Raw genomic sequence first — 6,660 nt, 5'->3', positions numbered from 1 at the left:
GTAGTGGGGTCTTTCTTTTCTTTCCTGGTCAGTACAAGTTCCCATTGTGGCCCTATATCAGCACAGGTGCTGAAGACAGCTTGGATAACTTTTTATTGTTGGGTGGCTGGTAGGAGGCCACCTGTATAGATTTATACAGGTGGCTTGGACAAGCCAGTGCCTGAATCTGTCTAATCTGTCTACAATTATTATAATTGAAATCAATACTTTAGTAGCTCACCACTTCTTGAGCCTGTTGTGGGCTGCAGTAGCCAAGCTGCAGAAGGAGGGGGATAGCAGCAGCCTGAACCAATGAAGAGACTGTAGGTGTGCATCCCACTTCTACAATGAAGTCTAGATTTTTTCCCTGCATGTAAGGAACAACCGATGAAAAAACTTAAAGAGGTACTCTACCCCTAGACATCTTATCCCCTATCCAAAGGATATGGGATAAGATGTCTAATCGCGGGGATCCCGCCTCTGGGGACCCTGTGATCTCCCTGCTGCACCTGGAGTTCTTTTAGAGCGTCGGGTGCAGCGCCAGAGGCTCCTGATGTCATGAAGATGCCCCCTCAATGCAATTCTATGGGAGGGGGCGTGACGGCCGTCACGCCCCCTCCCATAGACTTGCATTGAGGGGACGTGTCCGTAACATCACAAGCGGGGCATGACCGAGACATCACGAGCCTCTGCCCAACATCGCCAGTCATCCGGCACAGAACAAAGTTTGCTCCGTGTCCGGATGTCTGGAGTGCCGCAGCCGAGATAGCGGGGGTTCCCAGCGCCGGGACTCCTACGATCAGTCATCTTATCCCCTATCCTTTGCATAGGCGATAAGATGTCTAGAGGCGGAGTACCCCTTTAAAGTGAGGTAAGCGTTGCCTATAGTTATAGACATCCATAGATGTTTTGGTATAGACGCTCCAAAGTCTCCAAAGTAGACAACCGTTTTAGGCATACAAAAGTAATAGAAATCATATGCAGCGGCTCTAGGGTAGTACGTACCCCCTTTATATGTTAATGCACTCTTTGATGCATAGTACAAAGATGTTTTACTATTGTCTGACATCACAGTGTTTATTGTTACAGTAACCGGTTCAGATGTCGGTGGATCAAAGTCAATGGCGCATGCCACAATCTCTTTCTACTCCAATTATAGACTTTGAAGAGTGATCTGTTTGAAAGAGGAGGCCAGGCCATGGGGCGCATTGATACTGTCAGGGCGGATTACCTGTCAGATTCATCACTCCAGAGTCGCAGTTGCCATTTCCAATCACGGTAAACACGGGGCGCGATCTGCCGGCTCTGGACAATCACTCATTAATCATAGACGTTGACAATTTATAAATCGTAGTAACCAGGATGCTGATGAAATGCAGGGGAGTTACATAAAGCTGCTCGATTTTGAAGATATACGGCTCATTAGGGTTTTTTCGCTCAGTGTTGCTGACTTCTTCATCTACTGTATGTCTTGTAGGAGAAAATAGCTTCCAGACGTCTACTGTTTAACCGTCTGCTGTCTAACATAGAAGGGAAAATTGCAAATCTTTGTTCGGCACTTCATATAGTGTAGACCAAAGTGCTCAAAACTCGATTACGGTTGGTAAGACCCCCATCAATGTTACATACAGTTGGCTCAAAGAGTTGGCCATATAAGAGCTATAGATCCGACCAAGCCAGTGACTTCCTTAAAGGGGTACCACGCTGCTCAGCGTTTCGAGCAAACTGTTCCGAATGCTGGAGCCGGCGCCGGGAGCTCGTGATGTCATAGCCCCGCCCCCTCAATGCAAGTCTATGGGAGGGGGTATGACTGCCGTCATGCCCCCTCCCACAGACTTGCATTGAGGGGGCGGGGCATGAAGTAATGAGGTGGCGGGTCTATAACGTCACGAGCTCCCGGCGCCGGCTCCAGCGTTTGGAACAAACGCTGAGCAGCGGAGTACCCCTTTAAGTATCAAAAGAGTAACGTGTGTGCATGGCCATCTCTCCACCTCGTATCGTCTGGGTAAGATCACCAAATGGCCATCAAAGAGGGTTAATGGTATAGGCCTCAAGGCACATGCTCTATGTGCCCCATCTATGTAATCCTGCATATGGTTGCCTTTTGTCCCCTTGAAAAAGAAGGACCCTTCTCCACAGGCCCTATGATGTCAGCAAACAAAGGTATGGAGAATACACTAAAGGATAATGATAGAGTAATGTATGGAGTGGTGAGGCACAGTATCACTGGTAATACTTTTCATGTCCAAGAAACATAAGCAGTGATTCATCGATAATCACTGATTACTGTAAAGGAGCTGGGTCTCCAGTCTTTAACAGGAGTCCCTGCTCCTTTTTGTAGTTTGTGTGATACTCTACTCTAGAGGATACTTCATATAGAGCTCTGTACTTAGTCATGTGAATGTTAACTGAGCAGCCTGGCTTACAGTATATACCTCATGGTTCAGTACAGGAGCAGGGACTCTCGTCTTTTACAGGAGTCCCTACTCCTGTAGTGATTCACACAAAAAAAAAATTTTAAAATCAAATTGAGGCTGATCTGATTTTTTTCCCCAGAGTTTGTAACAAATTTCAATTGTTCCATATCGATTATGTCATCTCTAGTGGCTACACATGCAGATAGCACCCTCCACTAAAGTCTATAAGAGCTATAGATACAGCCAAACACATAAATGGCCATCTGACTGCATCTCAATTTTTAACATACAAAGGTATGGCTAATAAACCAAAGGGTAATAAGCCTAACTGTAAAAACCAGCAAACCACAAACGTGCTTCCTTTGAAGTCTTATTTTAGTATATTGCACAATTTTGTTATGTATCAAGTGCTTCTTTGCAGAATTCTTACCATAATGGTAAATATATGGAAGACTGTCACATGTGCGATGGGTAAAAGTTTGCATTTTGTTAAACCAGTCATGATCGGTGGCCCTGATTAAAACAGACACTGATGGCTCTTTTCATAGGGATACTGTATTCATTATTGATATGATTTTTTATTATACTGTTTATATGTCCATTATATGCCACTATCTAGGCACTCTCTAATATTCACAAGGCATTCATCAGTCTTTACCACAGACTCTTCTTGTAGCGTGTTGGACTTCCAATGGTCTTCAGAGCCAAAGCAATTTTTTGTGACATAAATTCCACTAGGTGAGAAAATTGTTCTACAGGAATATTGGCCCGTGTGGACAGTCGTCTCAAATTAGATAAGGGTCCTGACATAATCTCAACAGCCCAAAGAGGCTCTGTAGCCGAGGTTTCCAACCCAGTCCTCGAGGCCCACAAACAGTCCAGGATTTGAATTTTTCCCATTTCTATTCCAATGGAGCTGTTAGTGGACCTTGATGACTGGGTTGGGGATCTCTGTTCTATAGAATTACCATCTAGGAACTGTAAAGGATGGAGAAGCAAGGAAAACATTCCAGAAACAAATCCAAAACTATGCAACCCTTGTGGATGATGCATTGTCCTGCTGAAAGTGACTGTTACGGCTGAGGTGAAGTGGATCCGCTGTAACTGTGTGAATGATGATGTGGGCCGTACCAGGGAGCGGAGTATAAGTTGCCGCTGGTTTTCACCACAGCCCTCCGCAAAGCGGGATGGACTTGCTGCAGCAGGTGGCACCCAGGTCGCTACCCCTGATATCACTCGTCCTCACAGGCTGCCGAGGTGTAACAAGCACAGGAAGGATGAGAAAACTCGCAGTCAGGACAGGCGGGAGGTCTGGGCTGGTGGCACTGTAGCAAGGTCAGGTCATGTAGCAAGAGATCAGAAGGCAGGCGGCACAGGAGCAAGGTCGGGAAACATAGCAAAGGTCAGATACATGGCAAGGCAAGACATAAATGAATGCTTTCTCTGAGGCAATGATGGCACAAAGATACGGTAAGGCAATAAAGGAAGTGCTGGCACTTCACTAATTAGCATGAACCAATTTACAGCGTACTGGAGAGCCAGCGCGCCAGCATACAGGAGAAGCAGAAGCAAGACAGAGTGAGTTACGGGCCGGCGGACACCTGCAACCGCATCCTGAGGTGCGGAAGGCGGCGCCGCTGGCACCGGGGAGTGGTACAGGGGTGCGCCCTAACTGTGACCTTCTGCTACGGTGAAAACAGCAACCATGAATGGATGAACTTGATCTGCCACAATCTATAAGCCTTACCATCCAAACATCAATCCATGGGTATCAGAGAGCCCTGTTATGAACCGCAGCTGCATGGTGGGCTACCATGAGATGGATTGCCTTTGGGTGGAACAGATCTGGTTTTTCATAGTACTTTATCATAGTGTTGCACTTGTTTAAGGTGTACCATGTAACAAATCAATCATTTAGATGGAAACCCCATCGAACTGGAAAGTCTCTTTCAACAAACCTACTTTCTCGACTTTGTTCCAAATCATGTGTCAAGTAGAAGATTTAGATTTATTTCCAAAGCGTATCTTAAATGTCCACTTCCCAATTAGATTGACACATACCATAAACATCTGTGCGCCAAATGCATGTGCTCATAGTCTGGTCCTTTGTGCAGCAAACAATAAAACGAATCTATAATACACACACATCCATGGAATTGTCTTTCTGTGTGTCCTCAAAGTGGAAAGAATTGTCCCTTCTGGGCATCTGGAATATGGGAGTTCGAGACACTGGTCTAGATTAGTGAAGCTGGAAGTGATTAATAGCCGGATTGAGGATGAATGTTCCACTTTTTTATAATTCTAAAACAAAAAAAAACATAAAAGGTTGCTTTTCATTTTATTTAAGCCGTCATGTAAACTTACTGAAACAGATACACTTCTGCTCTGCTACATCTGTGTTGGCCCTCTGATACGGTAGATGCTTGTTTAAAAGAGTACCTGTCATCAAATCATATTTTCTAAACTAACTCAGATTATATTCCCTAACTACTCCTAACACCCCTCCTGCCCTTGAAAAAAAAATTCCGAACTATAAAAAGCTGTGTATCATAACTTTCCCCTTGCTCACTTTTTATAAGCTCTCGGCAGGAGAAAGTGGGTGTTCCCCAGAAGATGCAACATCATTGAAGTCTGCGAGAGCCGTGCCTTGCCATTAGTGTTGCTCATGAATATTCGCAATGCAAATTTTATTCGCGAATATCGCATATTCGTGAATTCGCCAATATAGCACTATATATTCGTATATGGCATATGCGAAAATAAAATGCGAATATGCGAATTTAGCGAATATATGTCGAATATTCGTCCATATATTTGCAAAATATCGCGAATTCGAATATGGCCTATGCCACTCAACACTAGAAACGATAGGTACGCTTTAGGAAAGTTGGTCAATCTATTGTTGGCCATGATCAACATGAGCTTTTTCTGAAGTGTACGAGTCATTTCAGGTGGCTTTTCAGGATAAGACATTGGACAAAGCTAAGCTGATAATCAGAATAGAATACGGTCTCACGGCCTTTTGGCTTAGATGAAGTGTAGTATCTGTTCTTATCAGGTAGTCCACTGGTAGGAATGGATGTATACATGGAGGGAGCAGCTTGACGGCTGCCCCGATGTGACCGGCTTCCTCCAGGTCTCGCCATGAGGTTGGGGGTGTAAAGCTGAGGTACTTTTGTGCCTCGGGGAGTGGTGACCCTGAGGTGCTGAAACTCACTGGGTGTTATAGCTCACTGAGTGAACGCACTGCACCATATACTCATCACCTTTGGCACTCACCCTTGGTATCCCGGCCTTCTGGCTAGGATCCGGGAAATTTTTATTGATCAGGCAGTATATCTGCACTCATTCACTTATTTTTAATTTATTTTTGTATGTCACTGTGCCACTTTGCGTGTTTTGTTTGTACACAGGATTGTCAGGATGCGGTAGCCCTTCTGGTTCTCCCTCCTGGCGGTCTAGGGGAGGTGTGTGTGGCCATTTGGTTCCTCACCTCCCTGCAACCCCCGGGCATCTTGGCTTCAGTCAAGAGGCCATCAGTATACGGCTCCTTGGCTGATACCTTGGTTAACGCCTAGGTTGAAGTCAGGTGCATTTAGGGCCCCTTAGTAGCTTTGGCAAAAAGGGACATCGAACCTGGATCCTTGCAGGTGCCTTTTGGCCTGGAGGTGAAGGGTAGGTAGGTTTGTTGGGGGCCTCTCTCCTGTTGGAGAAGGGCTTAGAGATAGACCGCATCCTTTGTGCATGTTTTTTTAGTGTGACATGTTTACACTTTTTCTTGCACTTTGGGTGATAGAGAGCTCTTTCCTCAGCTCTAAAAAAAATGTTTTTTTTAAAGAATACAGTCTCAGAGGAGAGGGAGGAAGAGGGAAGAAGCTCGATAACAGGAGAAAGAAGCATTTTTGTCTAATCTCTGACATCTCTGTTCATTTTAAGAACTGTCCAGAGCAGCATATGTTTGTTTTGGGATTTTCTCCTTTGGACAGTTCCTAAAATGGACAGAGATGTCAGCAGAGAGCACTGTGTTCAGCAGCTAATAAGTAGTGGAAGAATTAAGATTTTTTAATAGAAGTAATTTACAAATCTGTTTAACTTTCTTGCACCAGTTGATTAAAAAAAAAGTTAAAAAAAAGTTGTCCACTGGAGTACCCTTTTTAAGTGTCGGCTCTACCTGTGATGTGTTTTATCAAGAAGTTCAATAACATTTGAAAAATCTACGAATCTTGGAGCTGAAAGTCTTTCTGTATTGCTTTTCTACATGCTC

At 44.6% G+C, this 6,660-nt stretch overlaps 1 pseudogene; it reads left to right on the top strand.

Annotated features, from left to right (window-relative positions):
* The first annotated feature begins 5,402 nt into the window (after window positions 1-5,402).
* On the top strand, window positions 5,403-5,570 carry LOC130267965 (U2 spliceosomal RNA; annotated as a pseudogene).
* The last annotated feature ends 1,090 nt before the right edge of the window (window positions 5,571-6,660 follow it).

Source organism: Hyla sarda, chromosome 4 (assembly GCF_029499605.1).
Source record: "Hyla sarda isolate aHylSar1 chromosome 4, aHylSar1.hap1, whole genome shotgun sequence".
Classification (NCBI taxonomy): domain Eukaryota; kingdom Metazoa; phylum Chordata; class Amphibia; order Anura; family Hylidae; genus Hyla; species Hyla sarda.
The sequence above is the reverse complement of the archived record's forward strand: the minus strand, read 5'-3'. Positions and strand labels throughout refer to the sequence as shown.